This window comes from Mus pahari, chromosome 4 (genome assembly GCF_900095145.1).
Source record: "Mus pahari chromosome 4, PAHARI_EIJ_v1.1, whole genome shotgun sequence".
NCBI lineage: Eukaryota > Metazoa > Chordata > Mammalia > Rodentia > Muridae > Mus > Mus pahari.
The window spans coordinates 29,850,315-29,875,090 of NC_034593.1; positions in this window are offsets into that span (position 1 = coordinate 29,850,315).

Here is a 24,776-nt window from a genome sequence, read left to right on the forward strand (position 1 = left end):
CAGTCTGAAACAACCTCATATTTTGTCGTTGTTAACTAACAGATGGTTTTGTTAGCCAGTGACTGTGTCTCTAAATAACTCCCAACAATAAAAGACTGTGACACATGAGAGCCAAATGGGGACCATAAGTGGTAGCCTTTTACCTCTAGAATCTTACCTTGTGGTCCGTTCTGAAACCTGATGTGTGTAATTGCAGCCACTGGGAAGGTGTGGAGTGTTATAGCATCAGATCTGCCAACAGTTAGGAGAGATTACCGGGGAATGTTGCTTCTTCCAAAGGTGGGGAGAGTGTATTTAATTGAAACCAATTTAGAAATCAGGATCTTGTGAGTGAGCAGTGAGAACGTTTTTCAAGGAAACACTGTCTCCTCCTGGCTCCGAGAGAGACCCATAATGTTTCTCTCCCAGACGAAGTGCGTTATTTGATAGGGAAGCCACTGTTCATGCCTCCCCCAAGACCCCGTCTGTTACGCAGGAGCTGGGACACTGAGGAAGCAATAATCTCACTGGGCTTTTACTACCACTGTGTATCCCAGCCACTCTGCACTTCGATGTGCGTTCAGTTTCTCTGTTGATACGGTCTTTTTCTTACAAAGTGCTCTTCTTCTACTTGATCTTTTAAAATAAAAATCACCTGATCTGGCTGTTTCTAACTTGGTTACTTCCTTCATCCAAAACGGGATGACCCAACCTGTGTGGTATAACATTGCCCACTTCCAGGTCTAGAACCAAACAAAGATTATGAGCAAAGAGCCTGACTGTACTTGCAGAACTGATGCTCAGCCTTCAAGCTCTTGGTTCCTGAATGCCTGTAGTTTCTAAACTCTCAACCCGTGAAGACAGTGAATGAGAAGACAGCCTTTATACAACTCAAGGAAGATGTCCTATTGGAGCATAGCGTGTTGAGGATGCCACCCTCTTAGTGGCTTACTGTTCCATATTTACAAGGATTTTATTCCCTTTCATTTGATTTTTGTTTTGTTTTGTATTGAATTTTTGTTTCTTTATGAAGTGTTGGCTTTTTTATGGCTGTGTCCTAATTATTTTTCTCTGGTGAAACTCAGAAGGAAAGAGTTTATTTGGCTTACGGATTACAGTGTATCATCTAGGAAAGTCAGTACAAGAACACAAGGGAGTAAGCTGGAGGTCGGCCCTGACGCAGAGCTGTGGAGAAATGCAGTGGATTGGCTTGCTCCCCGTGTCTTGATCAGTTTTTTTATTTATTTTTAAAATATTTTTTAGTTGAAATAGAATTACATAATTTTCCTCTTCCCTTCCCTTTCTTCAGCCCTTCTCATGACCCCTCCTACGCTCAGATTGATTTCCTCTAATTCTTTGATCACTATTGGTGTGTGTGTGAGTGTGTGTGTGTGTGTGTGCGTGCGTGTGCACAATTATTTATAAATACAACCTGATGAGCACGCCTTTGCTCTTGGCATGCACGTGGTTTCAAGTCTTACCACTCTTCCTTGAATAACCAGTAAAGAGGGCCATCCCCGGAGAGGCGAATTCTTCTTCTTCCAGCTTCATTAGTTGCTTGTAGTTCTTTGTCTAAGGGTGGAGCCCTTGAACATTTCTTCGTCCTTGTGAACGTGGAAGCTCACACTTATAGTACCGTTGCTCCCATCTTGTTTAAGCAGCCATTTCTAGAAGAAACTGTTTCACAGCAGACTTTTCCATCTTCCGAATCTTACAGTCATTCTGCGCCCTCTTCAGTGATGTTCCCTGAGATGCAGGAGCTGTGATGTAGGTGTATCTCTTGGGGTTGGGCTCCTCACAATTTGTAGTTCTCTGGTTGAGTGCAATTGTTTTTATGATGGTTTCCATTTGCTGTAAAGAAAGGCTTTTCTTCCTTCCTTCCTTCCTTCCTTCCTTCCTTCCTTCCTTCCTTCCTTCTTCCCTCCCTCCCTACCTCCCTGCCCACTCTCTCTTCCTTCCTTCCTTTCTTTTCTTATGAGGGTTGGTATCCATACTTATCCAGGAAAAATGACTCATGAGCTCAGTCCAGCAGTGGTACCACCTACAGTGGACTGGGTCCTCACACATCAATCATTAATCAAGAAAATGCATCACAGAGTCGTCTGTAGCCCAGTCAGATGGAAGAGTTTCCTCAGTTGATGTTCCCTCCTCCCAGATGACTGCAATTTGTGTCAAGTTGATGAAAAAAATCAACCACCACATGGTGAAAAAAAGGTGTTCCCGTGGAGCTCAAATTGGCCTTGAACTTTCTGTATAGCCTAGACTCGAGTTGGACTCCTGATTGCCTTGCCTCAGCATCTTGGGTGCTAGGTATCCCACATGTGAGCTTCCAGCCTTGTCTTGCTTTTCCCTCCTCATGAGTCACTGACCCCCTCATTGTTCCTCAACTCGTCTCTACGCTGTGTTAGGTTATCTGCAGTGCCCAGAGTTACAAAGTCTATGTGAAAGACCAGTGGGATCCGAAATGCCCAAGAGTGACTACATTCTTGTCCTATTTTGGGCTAACCCCATATTCTTCTCACTGTTCCCCATCACCTCCTAAGCACTTCCTGCTGAGCAGAAAGTCTCATGCCACAGCACCCGAGGTTTCCAGAAGTCCATTGTTTTACAACGTGAAACAAATCGTCTTAACCAACTGGAGTGAAACCTTTGAAACTTCTGGATCCCATGGCCCCTGCCCTCAGCCTGCCTCTGATATGACACAGTCACTGCAGGCTGAGAGCTCTTTTTGGCAGGAGCCTGTCCTCAGTCACCAGTTTAAATAAAGGACCCTTTTTTTTCTGCTTTATATTTGAAGTGGCCCATAAATCACTCACATGGGCATTTTATGTGCAATGATCTAATCTTGGACCCTCGGTTGGAAGAGTCCTATTACAGCTTTAGGCTGGCAGTAAAAATCCCATCAGTCGTCTCCATCCTGCCTTAGAGATGTTCTGCATCTGGGTCTGTAGACATCCGTGGGTGTGCAGCTCCACTCTTCCCTGTGCCTTCTAGAAGCGAAGCCAAGGAGACTAAGCATCTAGATGGGCTGGCTCTACATGAGGGCTTCCTTCATAGAGCACTGCTCTCAGTGAGACAAAGAGGCCCTGGTGAACTAAGTTACGGTAGTGGCATCGTGACTCTCACATTTACACATCATGCTCAACTAGGTCAGATGATGGTTGACAAAAGAAAATAAAAGGGAGGGAAGGAAAGGCCACTGTCACCTTGTCTTACAAAAACAGTCGAGGCATAGAGAGCTCAGCAGGGAAACCACTTGCTGTGCAAGCATGTGGACTTAAGTTCAAATCCCTAGACTCACATAAATAAGGCACAGTAAGGTGCATCTCCAATGCCTACACACCTTTGAGGAAATTGGAAGGCAGCGATGAGAGAAACCCATGCAGTTCTAAGACCAGCTAGGCTGGCACACAAAGCAATGAACAACAACCAAAGACCCTTCTCTAATAAGGTGGAGAGTGAGTACCTACACCCTACACCCAAAGTTGACCTGCACATGCACACATGCAAGCGCACACACACACACACACACACACACACACACACACACACAGACACACACACCATGCATACATATGTACTCACACACACGCACAAAATTACAAATTTTAAAGTAAAGATACTGGCTATTGAATATGATAAAATGCAAAAGGGGGTTGAGAACTATTGGTGTGGGACTAGGCAGGCATTGCCTGCCTTGATCCCATTACTGATCAAGGGTTCTGTTTGGTTTGCTCACCTGAGCCCTCTGCTGAGAAGAGACACTGTCACCAGCCAAAGAAACAGCAAACCCCTTGTCTGAGTGCTCTGGAAAGGATCAGCATGACATCCATTTGCATGATTATACTTTGGTCCCTGGGAAGGCTGGCCATGGCTGCATGAAGGAGTTCGAGACTGAGAAAAAAAAAAAAAAATTAAAAGCAAACAAACAAGCAAACACAACTCATGTTTAAGAACGGAAGCCAAAACTGTAAGCTCAAGGTCCCCAAATAAACTCTAATGAAATGGAGGAGATTAAGTAGAAGCTGCCAGAGATGTGTGATCCACGTCTTGGGAATCTAGTAAGAAGCAGGGAGACACCTACCGTCTCAGGTAGTCTCCGACCTCCTCTACCTTACCAAGTTTCCTGACATGGTCCACTGTCCCACCACTGATCACAGTATCTGAATCTAAGGAAGAAAAGACTCATTATGTCATCACAAAGAAGCAAGTTGATATAAACAGACACGGTATAAAAATAGCATTTCGGTCTGTTTTAATAGTGAGAAGTTTCCCGAAGTGAATATCTGTTCTCATTGCTGTGAGCCTTATTATGTTTTGGAAGTGCAGAAATGGCTTCATTTCTCTCTGTGTGTATGGGAAAGGGTGAACAGAAGAAGTAAAGGAACAAGGGTATAAACACAAAAGCTGTAGCTACGGAACCTACAGTGACTGTTTACCACTGTACCAACATATAACAGCCACACAAACCTAGCAGCTGGTGACCTTTGGAGGCCAGACTATTTAAAAGAGTGGCTGACAGAGTGTCACACAGTGAATAATAAGGATAAAATCCCCCAAAGGAGAATTAGCCAAGCAGACTTGAACTCCCATTGTCTGTGCAGAAAATCTCCAGGCAATGCCGAATTTGGTGTACTGATGCTGCCGATGAACGATACCCTACAATGGTAGAGCAATGTCCACTGTAAGCAGGGAGGGTTCCAGATTCTAAGAAAGTACAGTCAGGATTTTAAACCTCCTACTATTAACCACAATACAGGAGACCCAACCATAAAAAAAATGGCTTCACCCTTATGATCACAGCTTGGGCTTCATCCATGGACCCTGCAATCCACTCAGGTCCCCTTATTAACCAGCTGGCGTGCATAGTTTAATCTAGGGATGGGAGACTGAGTCAGGGGGATTGAGGCTATAGAGTGAGACCCTGCTTTTTAAAAGCAGTAAGTTTGGATCCTGCACTCTAACGCACCCTTTCCTCCTCGTATCTACTAACAGTTCTGTAACTTGGAAGACTGTTGCAATTCCAGAAATAGTTGCTTCTTAATTATGGAAACCAGGAAGGCAACCTTGAGGAAGGTATAAGATGTAAGTTAAGGAAAAGTATATAAAAAGAGATAACAAGGGAATGCATAAATGTGTTAGAACCCATGCAGATAGGCCTAGTCTCAGATAAGCCTGTCACTATAGCCTTTAGGGTCATAATTTTTGTGATTCTTGTGATCACAAAAATGATACTGTGACCACTCTAATATTTTATATGCTTGGCTTACTTAAGGACATGTTAAAAGTATTAAAGGAATATTAAATATCATGCAAGCAAGTTTAATAAAATTAGATGTGATTAGATAAGTAATAAACATTATGTCTCAGGGATCTAATTTTGATGAAGTCTTACATGTTTTATTTATTTATTTTTTCCCACATTGACTAGGTCAACAGTGTGAAAGTATTCAGACCACAAGTCAAGACAATTTTTTTGGTAAAATGTGAAATAGTAAGGTTCTCAAAGACTTGCAGACCAGAACCCTCCATCATCACATGGTCCTTGGGGTGTAGCATGAAAGAACACATGGAGAAAACCCCCGTGGGGGAGGGGCACTTTCACTCCAATAAGTGTATTTACTCCATTAAGCAGTAGCTGGGCTTAGTGCACAGTCTTCTGACCCTTTGACAGGAGACCTGGTAATAGGTTTCTAACTAAAAAATCAGCTTAAAATAAATGCCAGGACGAACAAGTCAGGCTTAAACCAAAATGTAAATTGCCAAGTATTTCTTCTGTCTGCAGAATTCACTGGATTGTGAAAGTAGCTCAGCGGTGTTCATGCTGAGCCCAGTCTGCTGCTGCCTGGGGAATCCCAAGCCCTGTTTTCCTTCCATCCTTCTGTTCTGTGGCTGCAGAGAGTCAGCATTCCCTAATGCTGTCCAAGATATGCTTTGCTTCTTTACTTCATAAGGCCCAGCCCCCAGATTTACTGCCAACTATAATGTCTCTTTATTAACTAACATTGACAAAAGAAAGGAAGGATACAACTTTATTTTTTAATGTAAAAGGTCATCAAAAGAGACCTTTTGGGATGCAAGTTTCCTAAGAGTTGGATGACATTCATTTGAACAATCTTCTGAGATATTACGCAAGATGAAAAAGAAATCATTGAGTATCCTTACCAAGGGAAACTCTATCTGAATAAGAACCTCTGGTTAATAGTGTGATACCTAAAATAGAAAAAAAAAAAAAAAGATGAGTAACATGTTTGTCAAATAAATCATGGGAGCACATGTACTGGTGGTGGGCACTTGGGCTAACTTCACCATCAGGTTTGGTCAATGTGATGGCCAGCTGGAAGTTCTCCTGGTCCTAGAATGCCTTGTCTATCTCTGCTGGCAGATACAAGGATAAAGTGAAGCATGAGCTCCACAGACTCAGAGAAACCAACAGCTTGTACTTCTCTCGTAAACAGAATCAAGAACAAGAATAAAAAGACAGCCATCTGCTCCCAGAGCTGATCCTGGGCCACAGCGCCCCATACCAAAATACCACTGAGAAAGAGATGGTACCCCAGGAGTGCCAACACACCTGTGAGCACAGGTAAGACCACTACTTCTGTTCAGATTTCTAGCCCAAGAGGGACATCCCCCAGAGCCATCAGGACACAGGAACTAAGGAACAGCAGAGAAAGGATCCTTCTGGTTTCTGTCTACACCCTGGAGCTGATCATGTGCCAGAGCTCTCCATACCCAAATTCCTCCTGGAGAGATCTGGTCTCCTAGGGGTATACACTTGCAGGAGGGATAAGACAAAGTCAGAGACGGCAAGATCAGCTAACACCAGAGATAACCAGATGATGAGAGGCAAGGGCAAGAACATAATCAACAGAAACTAATGGCATCATCAGAACCCAATACGCCCACCACAGCTAGCCCTGGATACCCCAACACACTAGAAAAGCAAGATTCTGATTTTAAATCACATCTCATGATGATGATAGAGGATTTTAAGAATGACATAAATAACCCCCTTAAAGAAATACAGGAGAACACATTTAAACAGCTAGAAGAACTTAAAGAGGAAAAAAAAATCCCTTAAAGGAATACAGGAAAACATAACCAACAGGTGAAAGGTTTGAACAAAACCATCCAAGATCTAAAAATGGAAATAGAAACAATAAAGAAATCAAAAAGGGAGATAACCTTAGAAGGTAGAAAACCTAGAAAAAAGATCAGGAGTCATAGATGCAAGCATTACCAACAGACTACAAAAGACAGACGAGATAATCTCAGGTGCCCAAGACACCACAGAAAACATTGACACAACAGTCAAACAAAATGCAACATGCAAAAGGCTAACCCAAAACATCCAAAAAATCCAGGACATGATGAGAAGAACAAACAAAAGGATAATAGGTATAGAAGAGAGCAAAGATTACCAACATAAAGAGCCAGTAAATATCTTCAACAAAATTATAGAAGATAACTTCCCTAACCTAAAGAAAGAGATACACATAAACATACAAAAAACCCTACAGAACTCCAAATAGATTGGACCAGAAAAGAAATTTCTTCCATCATACAATAGTCAAAACACCAAATGCACAAAAAAAAAAAAAAAAAAGAAAAAAAATTAAAAGCAGTAAGGGAAAAAGGACAAGTAACAGATAAAGGCAGACCTGTCAGAATTACACCAGACTTATCACCAGAGACTATGAAAGCTAGAAGATTCTGGGAGATGGCATACAGACCCTAAGAGAACACAAATGCTGGCCCAGACTATTATACCCAGCAAAACTCTTAATTACCATAGATGGAGAAACTAAAATATTCCATGACAAAACCAAATTTACACAATATCTTTCCACAAATCAAGCCCTAAAATAGATAATAGGTGGAAAATTCCAACACAAAGAGGTAAACTATACCCTAGAAAAAGCAAGAAAGAAATCTTTTAAAAAACACAAAAGAAGATAGCCACACAAACATAAAAATAACATAAAAAAATAACAGGAAGCAACAATCACTGTTCCTTAATATTTTTTAACATCAATGGACACAATTTCCCCCAAATAAAAAGACATAGAGTAACAGACTGGATATTTAAACAGGACCCAACATTTTGCTACAAACAGGGAATGAAGCTCAGTGTCGAAGACATCAGAGTAAGGGGCTGGAAAACAATTTTCCAAGCAAATGGTTCCAAGAAACAAGCTGGAATAGTCATTCTAGTATCAGATAAAATCAGCTTTCAACCAAAAGTTATCAAAAAAGATAAGGAAAGACACTTCATATTCATCAAAGGAAAAATCTAAGAAGAAGAACTCTCAATTCTGAACATCTATTCTCCAAATGCAAAGGCACCCACATTCATAAAAGGAACTTTACTAAAACTCAAAGCATACATTGCACCTCACACAACCATAGTGGGAGATTTCAACACCCAACTCTCATCAATGGACAGATCATGGAAACACAAACTAAACAGAGACACAGTGAAACTAACAGTAGCTATTGACCAAATGGATTTAACAGATATGTATAGAACATTTCAATCTAAGACAAAAGAATATACCTTCTTCTCAGTACCTCATGGTACCACCTCCAAAACTGACCATATAATCAGTCACAAAACAGGTCTCAATAGATACAAGAAGAATGAAATAATCCCATGCATCCTATCAGATCACCACAGACTAAGGCTGATCTTCAATAGAAACAAAAACAACAGAAAGCCCACATACATATCAAAGTTAAACAACATTCTACTCAATGATAACTTGGTCAAGGAAGAAATAAAGAAAGAAATTAAACACTTTTTAGAGTTTAATGAAAATGAAGGTATAACATAACCAAACTTATGGGACACAATGAAATCAGTGCTAAGAAGAAAACTCATAGCTCTGAGTGCCTCAAAAAACAAACTGGAGAGAGCATATACTAGCAGCTTAACAGCATAGCTAAAAGCTCTAACATAAAAAGAAGCAAATACACCCAAGAGGAGTAGACGGCACAAAATAATCAACTCATGGCTGAAATCAACCAAGTAGAAACAAAAATAACTATACAAAGAATCAACAAAACTAGGAGCTGGTTCTTTGAGAAAATCCACAAGATAGATAAACCCTTAGCCAGACTAACCAAAGGACACAGAGATAGTATCCAAATTAAAAAAAATCAGTAATGAAAAGAGAGATATAACAACAGAACTGAGAAAGTTTTAAAAAATCATCAGATCCTATTACAAAAGGCTATACTCAACAAAACTGGAAAATCTGGATGAAATGGACAATTTTCTAGACAGATACCAAATAGTAAAGTTGAATAAGATTGAGATAAACCATCTAAACAGTCCCATAAACCATAAAGAAATAGAAGCAGTCATTAAAAGATTTCCAACCAAGAAAAGCCCAGGACCAGATGGGTTTAGTGCAGAATTCTATCAGACCTTCAAAGAAGACCTAATACCAAATACTCTTCAAACTATTCCACAAAATAGAAACAGTAGTGACACTACCCAATTCCTTCTATAAAGCCACAGTTACACTGATACCAAAACCACACAAAGACCCAACAAAGAAAAAGAACTTCAGACCAATTTCCCTTATAAATATCAATGCAAAATACTCAACAAAATTCTTACAAACAGAATCAAAGAACACATCACAATGGTCATTCACTAAGATCAAGTAGGCTTCATCCCAGGGATGCAGGGATGATTCAATATACGGAAATCCATCAACGTAATCCATAATATAAGCAACTTCATAGAAAAAAACCACATGATCATTTCATTAGATGCTGAGAAAGCATTTGACAAAATTCAACATCCCATCATGTTAAAAGTCTTGGAAAGATCAGGAATTCAAGACCCATACCTAAGCATATTAAAAGCCATATACAGAAAACCAGTAGCCAACATCAAACTAAATGGAGAGAAACTTGGAGCAATCCCACTAAAATCAGGGACTAGACTAGGCTGCTCTCTCTAGATATATCTATTCAATATAGTACTTAAAGTTCTAGCTAGAGCAATTAGACAATAAAAGGAGGTGAAAGGGATACAAATTGGAAAGGAAGAAGTCAAAATACTATTTGCAGATGATATGATAGTATACTTAAGTGACCCCAAAAACTCCACCAGAGAACTCCTACAGCTGATAAACAACTTTAGCAAAGTGGTGGAATATAAAATTAACTCAAACAAATCAGTAGCCTTCCTATATTCAAAGGATAAATGGGCTGAGAAAGAAATTAGGGAAACGACACCCTTCACAATAGTCACAAATAATATAAAAAAATACCTTGGTGTGACTCTAACTAAGGAAGTGAAAGATNTGTATGATAAGAATTTCAAGTCTCTGAAGAAAGTAATCGAAGAAGATCTCAGAAGATGGAAAGCTCTCCCCTGCTCATGGATTGGCAGGATTAATATAGTAAAAATGGCCACCTTGCTAAAAGCAATCTACAGATGCAAATCAATCTCCATCAAAATTCCAACTCATATTCTTCATAGAGCTAGAAAGAGCAATTCTCAAATTCATTTGGGATAACAAAAAACCCACGATATTGAAAACTGTTCTAAACAATAAAAGAACTACTGAGGGAATCACCAACCTGACCTCAAGCTGTACTACAGAGCAATCGTGATAAAAACTGCATAGTATTGGTACTGTGACAGGCAGGTAGATCAATGGAATAGAATTGAAGACTCACACACTTATGGTCACTTGATGTTTGACAGAGGAGCTAAAACCACCGAGTGGGGAAAATACAGCATTTTTAACAAATGGTGCTGGTTCAACTGGTGGTCAGCATGTAAAAGAATGCAAATTGANNCATTCTTATCTCCTTGGACAAAGCTCAAGTTCAAGTGGATCAAGGACCTCCACATAAAACCAGAGACACTGAAACTTATAGAGAAAACAGGGAAGAGCCTCGAACACATGGGCACAGGGGAAAATTCCTGAACAGATCACCAATGGCTTATGCTCTGAGATCAAGAATCGACAAATGGGACCTCATAAATTTACAAAGCTTTTGTATGGCAAAGGACACTATCAATAGGGAAAAATGTCAACCAACAGAGTGGGAAAAGACTTTACCAATACTACATCTGATAGAGGGTTATAGCCAATATATAAAAAGAACTCAAGAAGTTAGACACCAGAGAAGCAAATAACCCTCTTAAAAAATGGGGAACAGAGCTAAACAGAGAACTCTCAACTGAGGAAACTCAAGTGGCCAAGAAGCACCTAAAGAAATGTTCAGTATCCTTAGTCATCAGGGAAATGCAAATCNACACAACCCTGAGATTCTACTTCACACCAGTCAGATTCTACTTTAGACCAAGAACTCAGGTGACAGCAGATGCTGGCAAGGATATAGAGGAACCCTACTCCATTGCTGGTGGGATTGAAAGATGGTACAACCAAATATGTCTGGTGGTTTCTCAGAAAATTGCACATAGTACTACCTGAGGACCCATCTATACCACTCCTGGGGATATACCCAGAAGATGCTCGAACATGTAATAAGGACACATGCTCCACTACGTTCATATTAGTCATATTTATAAGAGCCAGAAGCTGGAAACAACCCAGGTGTCCCACAACAGAGGAATGGATACAGAAAACATGGTACTTTTACACAAAAGAGTTTTAAAACATCAACTTCATGAAATTTTCAGGCAAATGGAAGTAACTTGAAAATATCTTCCCGAGGTAAGTAACTCAGTCACTAAAGAACACACATGGTATGTACTCACTGAAAAGTGGATTTTAGCCCAAAAGTTTGGAATACCCAAGATTCAATTCACAGACCAAATGAAGCCCAAGGAGAAGGAAGACAAAACTGTGGATGTTTCAGTGCTTCTTAGAAGGGTGAATGAAATACTCACAGGAAATATGGAGACAAATTGTGGAGTAGAGATGGTAGGAAAGGCCATCCAGATACTGCCCGACCTGAGGATCCATCCCATACACAGCCACCAAACCCAGACACTATTGTGGGTGCTGAGAAGTGCTTGCTGACAGAAGCCTGATATGGCTATCCTCAGAAAGGCTCTGCCAGAGGCTGATAAATACAGAGGCAGATGCTGGTGGCCAACCATTAGACTGAGCGTGGGGTTCCCAGTGGAGGAGTTGGTGAAGGAACTGAAGGAGCTGAAGGGGTATCCAGCCCCATGGAGGGAGCAACAGTATCAACCAGCCAGATCCCCTGGAGCTCCTGGGGCCTGGACCACCAACCAAAGAGTATACATGGAGGGACTCATGGCTCCAGCCACATATATGGCAGAGGATGGCCTTTTCAGGCATCAGTGGGAGAGGATCTTGGGCCTGAGGCTGTTCAATGCCCCAGTGTAGAAGAATGCCAGAGAGAAAGAAGGGAGTGTTGGGTGGGTGGGGTAGCACCCTCATAAAGGCAGATGGAGGCAGAAGGGATATGCGGTTTCTGAAGGGGAGACCTGGAAAGGGGAAAACATTTGAAATGTAAATAAATAAAATAGTCAATAATTTTTAAAAAAACAGAGTAGAAAAACTTTATTTGAGGGAAAGGAGAGGAACTATCATGATAGTAAGAGGGAAGGGAGATGAGAGAGAGAGTTAGGAACTATGGGTGGATTTGACCAAAGCACATACACAGATGCATGAAAATGTCACAATGAAACCCATTATTGGGACAATCTAATAAAAAAAATTTAAAAACATGCAAAAACTTCCTTAAGTTGTTGGTTGGGCAAATCAAAGAGATTCTCAAAATACCATGGGCTATTGCAATTGTCATTGGTGCCTTGTAGAACTTGAAGGAAAGACCCTATAGCAGAAGACACCACACTCTGGACAGAACCTGGAGAAATCTAGTTGAAACCCGCCTGGATGCCTCCTCCCTGAGGATTAGTTCTTACAGTATTAGAAGGAGTTATGAAAACTGCCGGCGAGTAAGGAGGGGATTCACAATCTCCACCCAGCTATAGAGCCTGTGAACCACAACAGTCAACACAGTGAGCTATCCCCTAGGCTGCAATGGTACATCATAGGCAAAAGCAACATCCATCTAAATGGACTGCAGGTCTGCTCGATAAGAAGCCTTGCCAACGATACATGGCTGGTAAGGTCATGCACCTTAGAGGAAAACCTAGTGGCATCTTCCTAAACCAGTATAAATTCTAACTGCATTTAAATACATATGCTTAGACCCACGGATAAGTGTGGCTCTCACCCCTCATCACGAGAACTTCTGTGTAACAGACAGAGGCGATTTAAATGGCACAACAGGATCAGGGTCCAACTCACCACAGGGTGCCCAGAACCAACAGATCTATGTAGAACACAGCTCCTACTCGGGAACATTGTGGAAGACTGATGGGAAGAGGAACAGGGGGGGTCTGCTGTGAATTGTGTCTTCTAGGTATGACAAGAAAATCTGTACCCATGAAATCTCAACAGCATGGTTACCTAAACAACACTTGAAGGTGACATCATCAGGTGACATAGCCCTGAGGAAAAGGAAAAAAAGTTGAAGACAATTGGCCATTCTATCACTGAAGGTTCTGTAGAGGGCATGAAAGGGACCCTGTCATGTTTGATGCTATCTGAATTTAGTAGTTATGAAAGTATAACTATAAACAATTATAGACACCTGTATGTCAGTTATCTATCACCTATCTATCTGTCTATTTATCTGTTTATCTATCATCTACAAATAATCTATCTATCTTTCTATCTACCATCTATTCTGATCAGGAAAAAAAAAAGCCCTTCATTTTCCTTCCAAAGATCCAGGTAAAAATTGCTGATCACTCTGAGGGCTTATGCTCACCTACCTTTAACTGATATGTGAGTTAGTTCCTAATGATTGCCCTCACTTCTCGATGAAGACCACAGGCACTTAGTGGCTACTGAGAGAAGAAGCATCTGTCATCTCCAAGGGATTAGGACCCCAGTGGCTTATTTAATCCCAAGAGGTCAACTCTAAAAGCACACACACACACACACACACATATATATATATATATATATATATATATATATATATATATATATNTATATATATATATATAATATATATATATTATATATATATAATATGTAACAATAATTCCAAAGAATAGGTCATGAATTTGAAATGGAGTTGGAGAACACAGGGCAAGAGAGGGAAGTGAAAATGATGTAAGTACTGTGCTCACGTAAAACATTTCCAAAGCAAATTAAATATTTATAAAGGGAAAAAAAACCAGAGAGGACAATAACAGGAAATACCTTCACATCACAGTACTGATCTGACACCATAAAAGGAGAACAGAAAGGAAGGGAAGTGGGTAAAGAGAGAGTAAACCTAAGGGTGGGAAGCTCAACCAAGTTTCAGCCACGACAGGGACAATCCAGGGACAATCCAGAGGGAAGGTGTCGAGTGGAGTCCTGGGTTGGCAGAAGTTGTCTGATTCTGCACTAGCTGCTCACAGAGGCATATATAATATAATATAATATAATATAATATAATATAATATAATATAATATAATATAATATAATTAATATATAGTATATTTCAAAACACTTCAAGTTCTTTAGCATCTAAGCTTTAAATCTCAGGCGTTTTGGGCAAGCCACTCACTGTTAGGAGCACTCTTATTATCATCCATTCAGAAGTCTCATATCTAAAATCATACAACAGCCCTAGAAGAGCAAGGGCCCAAACTGAGGGTACCCCAGTAGTGCATGATCTGGATGCTGTCTGTTACTCTCACAAACAGGCTTTCCTGACAGCACTCTCAGGGGCACAGCTCCAGGGACACAGAAAACCAATCCTGCTCCTCACAAGTGAGCCAGGCTCCCTTCCATCTCTGCATCTCCTTCTTCTCTTCTGCATGAACTCTGTGAGCTTTGTCTTCTTGGATGCAAGAGGACATTGCTTCCTTCCCACTCAAGTGGAGGGATGGATTGAAAGCCTTTCACTTATATGACAGTTTCTTTCTTCAAGGTCATCTCGATGTACTATGCCATTAACGAGTACAAAGCCATCCCATCACCCTTCTGATAGCTGCCTCTTAAGCACGGAGCTTTCCCTAAGTCTACCTGGCTTGGAAACCAAAGCTGGCACCTTGTTTCCATACCTCATTCTGATGGGTGTCTCCCCATTTCTGACCCAAAGAAAAGGGATGAAATACATCTAAAATTAGTGGTGTACTTTATAGAGATATAGTTATAAAATATACAAAATATACTACAGTTATGCACTGCTTTACACTGTGAAACTCAGCAATGAACTACAGATAAAATGTTGCAAAGATTTTAGAGAAAACAGAGATTACTTCCAGAGAAGTGGATCCGGGAAGCGTTGCATTTAACCTAGGTCTTGAAATATGGGTAAGTTTGGGCCCATGGATGATGAGAGAAATGATACTGACAGGCAGAATCACGTGCACAAAAGCATGGAGCCAAGAAAGCCCAATCTTGTTAAAAAATTACATGAGGCAACACAACAGAAACAAAACCAAATGGAAACTCCCCACAAACCAACTCAGGGCATGAAGCGACTTAGAACAAGAGCGTTGAGCAATGCCTGTTCAGGACAGCAATTTGGTCCCTGAGCTTTACACTCCACACACACTGGCTGGTGAGTCACGATAAACCCACTCACTCTCCTTACCATTTCTTCCTAAGCGTCATGTCAGAAGAATTTCCCAAAGCACAGACTGAAAGATGGGCTCCTGGTGATGAGGACCATTCTGCCCCAAATGTAAATTTTATTAGCGTGTGGCACACACATTAGAACCCACAAGGGGTAGTTCCTGCATGACAGGCAGAGTGTTTAGAAATAAGTGGAAGAGGAGTCATTAGTTCAGGTGGTAGTCTGACATGACGGCACTGCTCTAAGAAGGAGCCCATTCTCTCTGTACATCGCTCCATTAGTGATTCTAATTGCACGCTAGGCTTTATAATTTGTTGCTGTCATTTAGGCTCGTGTACTGTACTAATATTTATTCTGCATATTACATAACACCTCATTACGTTTATTGCCCAATTTTTATAAACTTTTGCATCATTAGGAACTAACTCACATATCAGTTAAAGGTAGATGAGCATAAGCCCTCAGCGTGATCAGCAATTTTTACCTGGATCTTTGGAAGGAAAATGAAGGGCTTTTTTTTTTCCTGATCAGAATAGATGGTAGATAGAAAGATAGATAGATAATTTGTAGATGATAGATAAACAGATAGATAGACAGATAGGTGATAGATAACTGACATACAGGTGTCTATAATTGTTTATAGTTATACTTTCATAACTACTAAATTCAGATAGCATCAAACATGACAGGGTCCCTTTCATGCCCTCTACAGAACCTTCAGTGATAGCATGGCCAATTGTCTTCAACTTGACTGGATTTGGAACCTCTAAGAACACATACTTCTGGATGTGTCTAAGTGTTTCCAAAGAGACTAAAATAAACAAGGGAATCCCATCTTGAATGTGGGCAGCACCCCACAGGCGAGGCTCTTGACTGAAAAACAAGGAAAAGGAGAGATGAGGGGAACATCAACTCTCATCTTCCATTACCTCACAGTATCAAGTTCCTGACGCCATGTTCTTCCCATCACGATGGACTACACGCCCAAACCCTGAGCCCTGATCCATCCCACTGTCTATTCATAGACATGTCAGGGATCTTATCACAGCAGTAAGGAAAGTAGCCAATCCAGCTGACAAGTGGAACAGAATATGTTCCCTGTTTTAACTCACACCCGAAGAGTGAGGGGTGCTCCATTCTCAGCGTCGAACACAGTACCTCACACAGAGCAGATCGCCGAAGTTTTATGGAGGAAGCAAAGACGACATGCAGTAAAACTGGCTCTCTAAACACCTGTATCCCGCTGGATCACATGGTAAATCCCCGTAAGCCGCAGAGGTGGCAGACCCAAAGCCAGGAAGCAGCATGGCAAACTCTCTACACTTCCTGGCCTTGACCACTTATTTCCTGGAATCCTTTAGCTCCATTTTTTTCAAACCTAGGCCTTTACTACTCAGCTAAGATCTCCCATGTGCATAATAAGAACTTAGTGAAGGTTCAGAAGCAATTTCTGAAATGCCTTCTTTTCTTCTTCCCTTGCTGGTTTTCAGCTTTAAAAAAAAAAAAAAAAAAAAAAAAAAGAAAGAAAGAAACATGAATATGTGTCCTATCTTCTCCACTAGCTCAAATTTTTAATGGCAAAGTTTTGGTTTTTATGGGTCAGAGATAGTCACTGGCAATGTGACTACTCCTTAAATGATTGTTGTCTTTAAAAAAAAAAATGTGATTATTTTGAGGCACTGGTACAGTGTCTGTTTTTCCATGGTTGAATGGCTCCACAGTAATTATTGACTCTCTCCTTGCTGACTGATTTTGTAAAGAAAGGTCCAATGGTAAATACGTTGGTTCACATGAGTCCAGAGAAGCGGTACTACGGGTGGAGCATCCCGGGATCCACTGGAGCATCCTGGGATCCGCTACCAAGCACAGCCGGCTCTTTCTCAGCCTCCCTGGGCCTCTGACCCTTGGATTGCTCAGCTAAGGTGATGATATACACACTGAGGTGACTGGTCAGGTTAAATAAAAATGTGTTTCTGCAAAGTGTTCGGCATAGAAGAAATACTCAATAAGTGCTCATTATTATCTCTGAGCTACTTCATTTCTTTTTCTTATTTTCACTCAGCACCTTTTTTGAAAGTGACCTAGAATAAACTGTCATGTTGATGGCAGTGACTGCATCCCTAGGAGCTTCTTGATTCCTTACTGCACTTTTTTTTTTAAAGATATTTTCTTTATTTGCATTTCAAATGTTATCCCCTTTCCTGGTTTCCCCTCCAAGACCCCCCTATCCTCTCCCTCCACCCCTGCTCTCCAACCCACTCACTCAAGCTTCCTGGCCCTGGCAGTCCTCTATACTGGAGCATAGAGCCTTCACAGGACCAAGGGCCTCTCTCTCTTCCTCCCATCGATGCCTGACAAGGCCATCCTCTGCTACATATGCAGCTAGAGCATGAGTCCCTCTATGTGTACTCTTTTGTTGGTGGTTTAGTTCCTGGAAGCTCTGGGGGTACTGGTTGGTTCATAGTGTTGTTCCTCCTATGGGGCTGCAAACTCCTTCAGCTCCTTGAGTACTTTCTCTAACTCCTCTATTGGGGATCCTGTGATCAGTCCAATGGTTGGCTGAGAGCATCCACCTCTGTATTTGTCAGACACTGGCAGAGCCTCTTAGGAGAAAGTTATATCAGGCTTCTGTCAGCAAACACTTGTTGGCATCCACAATAGTGTTTGGGTTCGGTGACTGCATATAGAATGGATCCCCAGGTGGGCAGTCACTAGATGGCCTTTCCTTCAGTCTCTACTCCACACTTTGTCTCTGTGCCTCCTCCCGTGGGTATTTTGTTCCTCCTTCTAAGAAGGACAGAAGCATCCACACTTTGGTCTTCCTTCTTCTTGAGCTTCACGTGATCTATGAATTGAATCTTGGGTATTCTCGGCTTCTGGACTGATGTCTACCTATCAGTGAGTGCATACTACTCAGCTATTAAAAACAATGAATTCATGAAATTCTTAGGCAAATGGATGGAACTAGAAAATATCATCCTGAGTGAAGTAACCCACTGCACTCTTGGTACATCATCGACTAGCACTCAATTAGTAAGGGAGAGAAGCACCAATCAGCAGAATTGAAGGAGAAGCCAGTCTGTCACAAGTGTGTGTTTCTGGGGGGTAAGTTGTACTTTTTATAATAAAAAGCCCCAAATCTAAATAATTAATGAATTACTAGTACTGTAAAATGTTGCTTTTGTTATTGTCTTAATTTTCTTTTCCTTTCTTTCTTTTTTTTTTTTAAATTTGCCCGCATGCATGTATGTGTACCATGTCATGCATGCTTAGTTTTCCAAGGAATACTAAGAGAAAATACAAAAGAGAAGGTCAGATCCCCTGAGACTGGAGTTACAGATGGTTGTGAACTGCCACATGAGTGCTAGGAACCAACCCCCTGTCCTCTGGAAGAGCATTCAATGTTCCTGACAGATCTTGGTTGGTTCGTTCCTTTCTGCCACTTAAGGAATTAAAAGGTCTTGAGCAGAACAGGGGGCAGCAGAAAACCTTAAACCCTGCAGACAGCAGCAGACAGCAGCCAACGGCAGCAGACAGGATGAGCAGTGGAAGAGAGCTGCTTATGGATGGGTGAGGAGACACGCAGCAGGCACACAGAGAAAAAGGACAGAGTAGAAAAACCCCAGTCTCTTCTCAGGGGTGGCGTTTTCCAAAACTCTGGAGGGAGGACAGATAGTTGAATGGCCCAGAAGTGTTGTGCAACATGTATGATCCATACCTGAACTTGCTGAGCCTGTCCATCAGCAGGGGCCTGCTGGTGGGAGATAGAAGCCTCTGGGGCCTTTGTTTTAAGCTGCCAGCCTTTTGTCTCAATTCAGGAGGATGAGAAAAAACCCAGCCATCTACCTTGCCATGGTCCCTCTCCACATCTGTCTGCCTCGCAGGAGTCTAATCTCCTAGTGCCCCACTCTCATCCACTGAGCCAGTTCTCCAGACCCAGTGTGTTTTGCCTTTTTCCCTTACTTCCTATTTTGAAAGCTGGGCAAAAGAGATAGAAGAAACAGAACTGATAGCGTTGATAAATTGCCCCTTTTATTTGTTGCTAAACAACAGTGTGGGCAAGGAGAGTTTGACAGTGATGCTAATATCAAGACATCGGTATCTACACCTCATTAAAAAAACTCACCAAAAATATAACATAAATACAGCCCTCCTTTCCAAGGAGCTTATATAGCCTACATTAATTCCTTTATTAATCCACATAAAGATGTTCTACACGGAAGCAAGGGTTAACTTTTTATGTCATATTCTGAACATGCGTTCAGAGAGTTGAGATCTGGCTCTAGAGAATGTTTCAAACATGGAGGTTTCTAGCAAATGTTATGTCTACCGGGACATAGAGTCTCTTTTTTGAGGCTACCTAAAGTGGCAGAGGGAAGCAAACTTTTGGTCTATTGAAATCAGTATGAGTTGGTGGATGGTCCTGCCTTGCCTCTGAAACAAAGAAAAGGCATTTAAATGATTTGGCAAAAAAAATGAGGAGCTATGAAAATCTCCAAAATGAGCCCTCCTTCATATTTGTTTTGGTTGTGGTTCTTTCCCCATCACTGTTGTTTAGAAGCAAAGCTATTTTTAAAAAGATGCCCTGGAAGATCTGAGAACCAGACCTCATCACAATAAAATACAATACCTTCAAAGAAGAACTCTCCAGCACACCTAACCAAACATCAAGGTCCATTGTCCCTGGGGTGGAGCAATCTATGATTGTAAAGAAAAACCTGTATCCTCAAGGCCAATGAACCTGAGGCGCACGCATACTTAATGACTTGTTTTTACAACAAGTCCCTGCTTTTCCTTTTATCCCTGAGACCTTGGTCACTTTGACATTTCCATATTTGATGCTACCCTGGCAGCTAATGGGTGTTTTCAGATGGAATAGCTAAAGAATTTTAGAATGGAGGCGCTACCACAATGAAGCTTTTAAATAGACTTTCAACTATTGTTTGATCTTCTTTGCAAGGAAAACTTCTTAGGAACTCTAAAGTGTTCTTTCATCTCTTGTTCCTCAGATGACCTTTTCATTTCACTTCTGCCTTCACCATGCATAACTATTGCCAAAAATGTGTGTTTTATTTGTCTTACCAGGTAACGCAATACCTCATTGTCCACTGGAGTTTATATTCTCCCTCATTTTATATGATGTCAGCAAAGCTCATTTGCATGTCTGGCTTGACTGGCAACTAGGGCAATTAGCTGTACTCTACCCAAGAAAGTTCACATAAAATAGGTTCTGAATTTCAGGGTACCATTTAAAAAGAAGAAATCCAGGAGGCCCCTTCACCACCAGCTCCTTCCGTCTTACAGTCTTTTGTTGAGTCTATTCCCTTCATATTCTTCTTCCACCCCAAAAAGGGATAGCAACACCTGTGGGCATCCCACTGCCTTTTGTTAATACTGCAGTGACAAAAGGCAGCTGTTGAGAGGTATATGTGAGCTATGGAATTCCATCTTCTTTTGACTAATGCCCTGCACAGCCTTGGCTCTTTGTTCAGAAAAGTCCCTCTAGAATACGTAGATGTCGCTTCCAGTGCCACATTTCTAAATTGTGTTGTGCACAGGTTGTGGTTATCAATACCAAGGGGGAAATTGTGTGAAGGAGGCATTTTCCTCTCAACATCTAAGAATACTATTTTGTTTCTTCATGCCAATTGACCGATTCCAAACCACCGTGTCCCCATTTTATTATACACAAGACTCCAAGGCACTGGCCAAAGCCACCAGGACAGATTCTTTGCTAAGGTAAGAAAAGAATTTTTACTGTTCAAGAAATGCTCAGGAGAAAGAACAGAGGCCCACACACTGCTTCTGAAAAGGGCTGGACGGCACTGTTCCCTAGATTTAATTCAGAACACTTTAGTTTTGTAAATTTGCATAAAAATGTTTTACTAAGGATTATAGGAAGTGCCTAATAAATGAGTATGTGGTACATTTAAAAAAATCTCTGGTTTTATGTATTTTGTGTATTTTGGTTAATCTGCTTGTTCTCACATGACAGTATAAATAAACTGATTCTGAGATTCCCTAGGAATATCCTACTGTAAGATATTCCCCTGTAATTTTTTTGTCTAACATTTGTTTATTCCTTAACATATTTACATCCATCTATCTGTCTGTCTGTCTATCTTTCTTTCTATCTATCTATCTATCTATCTATCTATCTATCTATCTATCTATCTATCTGGGTTTAAGTGTGCATGTCACTGCACACATATAGAGGCTAAATAGTATTCTCTCTCTCTCTCTCTCTCTCTCTCTCTCTCTCTCTCTCTGCGTGTGTGTGTGTGTGTGTGTGTGTGTGTGTGTGCTGACACTGCTCATGAGTGTGCCTGTCATTGCACATTGTGTATGTCTGTGTATGAGTGTCACTGCACATGAGTGTGTGCTCCTGTCACTGCCCATGCGTATACCTGTCACTATACATGTGTGTGCCTGTCACTGCACATGTGTCTGCCTATCACTGCATGAGTGTGTGTGTATTTGTGTCACTGCACATGAGTTTGTATGTGTATGTTTCACTGCATATGAATATGTTTGTATCTGTGTGCCTGTCATCTAGTTTTTGTGTTTCTCAAGCAAAATACTTGTTATTTTTTAAAACGAATCATAAGACATAAAATTTGGGGGCTGAAGAGATGGGTCATTGAGGGCCTAGGTTCAAATCCCCAGGATGCACGTAAAAAGGAGGTGTAGTAGCATATGCCTCTAAGTCCAGTGCTCAGAGGTAGAGACAGGAGGATGACAGGAATGACAGGGCCTTGCTAGTCTTGCCAAGATGGCAAGCTGCAGGGCCAGGGAAACTCTGTCTCAGAATTTAGGTAGAGAACTACAGAGAAAGATGCCTGAAGTTTGCCTTGGTCTCCGTGTTCACGCGCACACATTGGGGGAGGGGGCCCATAGGCACGCATGTATATTCAACACACACATAAAATATTAAAGCAAAAATTTGAGCTATCAAGTTACCATATTTACTAAGCAATGGGTTTTTTCTTTACCTTATTATATCAAGTATTTGATACAATAATGGCCAAGTCTAATTGTCAGGAGGCATATTATCTACTTATAGTGACTTACCTAACATAACCATAATAGTTTGGTTAGAGTTTTTAAAATGCTAAAAATGTTAAAAAATGGTCCCCAATTTCCCATTGCTCCTTTTCTGAGATCTCAGAGAACCAAATGCCCAGCTTAGATAAAGCTGATTCAGTCAAAACCCTCTGTTTCATATAGTAGGATAACTACTGTATCTCTATCGCTGGGTCCTGTGCTCATCATAACAGAATGACATTCTTAGTCCTCCTCACACAAGCAAATGGCACTTAATAAACCACAGTGGTGACTATGACAATGACAACATTAAAATGTTTAGAGTAAGACTAATGTTATTAAGTATTCCCATTTTAAAGGGATTAACTTGTCTTAGCCAAGTCATTTGCGATCAATGGTGTCACATGATACAGATCAAATAATGCTCTTAGAGATCTCATTAATCTAATTGGTAACAAATGACCTTTATGATGTTTATGGGGGATTTGCTATCGTAAGGAACCACTGAGGTATACAAGTCACCCATAATTCTATGTGGATAAAAAAAATTAGTAACTTTTGGTGAAAATGCCTTAATTAGTGTGTCTAGTAAAAGGTTTTCAGTCCTATTCGCTAAAGCTAGGACAGTGGGGTAGAACAGTGAAGTAATTACTCAGTTAATCATGCAAATGCCTGGCAGACACACAAGGAATAAAACCCTGTGCTCATATTTAGAACATTTATAAAAGATAATGAAAACCAGAAGGTGATATGAACTCTTTGGAGGATCAAGTCCATTGAGAACAGTGTTGGTTCAGCACTATGAAATTTGTCCTGTCTGTAAAGAATTGTTATAAGACCAAAATATGAAGATGATTCAGGAAAAAAAAAAATCGCAGCTAATGTGTAACTGGAAAGAAGCAAAGAGGATAAAGACGCAAGAGAGAGGTAGTTCAGTCCTTAAAAGCACCAGTTGCCCATCCTTAGAACCCAGGTTTGATTCCCAGCATCTACATAGTGGCTCACAACCATCTGTAAAGCCAGTTCCATGGAATCAGAGGCCCTCTTCTGACCTCCGAGGCCACTGAGTATGTGTGGTACACAGACATGCATTTGTGCAGAACAGTCATACACAGAAAGTACTAACTAAAAACAATATGTGAGAGGTGCCATTTCCTCTCTTTTGTTGGAAAAATGTTGAGAAACCACAGCACCCCAGAGCTACCCGGAAGAAGAGATGTCATGGAGGACAGTTGATAGAACTGGGCCTAGAATGTCTGTGCCCAAAGCCACCTATGCCCCCTTTGTAACCCTAATGGGATCTCTGTAGCTCTCTGAGCATCTGTTTCTTCATGAAATGACAGCATACCAGTGGTTTTCAGATGAGGCTGTGGATGCCTGGGGACTTTTGGTGGTAGTTTCTCAGAGTTAGTGGAGAACGGTTGAAAGGAAGCTGCACTTACTCTTAGCTTCCAGTCAGAGGGTTCATCTCCCTTCCCATGACCTCCCATATTCCATTGCTGTTGCAAGTAGTTTAAAATCAGTGACCTAACAAAGGTTCAGAAAAACCAATATGTCACTATGTAGCTGTGTTGATGAAGATTTGCACAGAGAAAGTCTAGAAAGTTCATGTGATTCTGAGACATATAAGGACACCACCACCACCTCTATTGCTACTGTCATGGTAAGATTCCACTGATCACATTCAGAGATGGAGACTTTGTGCTGGGATCCAACCAAGGCATTGGGGCAATGCCAATAGCCAGGCTATGCCCAGAAGTGTAGCCCAAAGGCAAGAAACCCTTGGAAAAAGGGTCTGGGAAGATGGTTCAGTCAGTTGAGTGCAAGTTGACTCAGGGACACACACACAGAACAACACAAATAAACATATGCATGAGCATACACATGCATATAAACACATATTAACACATGCATAAGTATATATACATGAGTCTATGCACACATATGAACACAGAAACACATGAATATACAACCATGAATTCATATACTCATGAGCACACACACTCGAGCATAATAGACACAGGAGTCTGAACACATGTGAGCTGACACACATACGAGCATAGAATAACATGTGGATACATATTAATACATATGTGAGTATGTCAGGGACCAGGTTGAGAAAACCCAGGCATCTTAC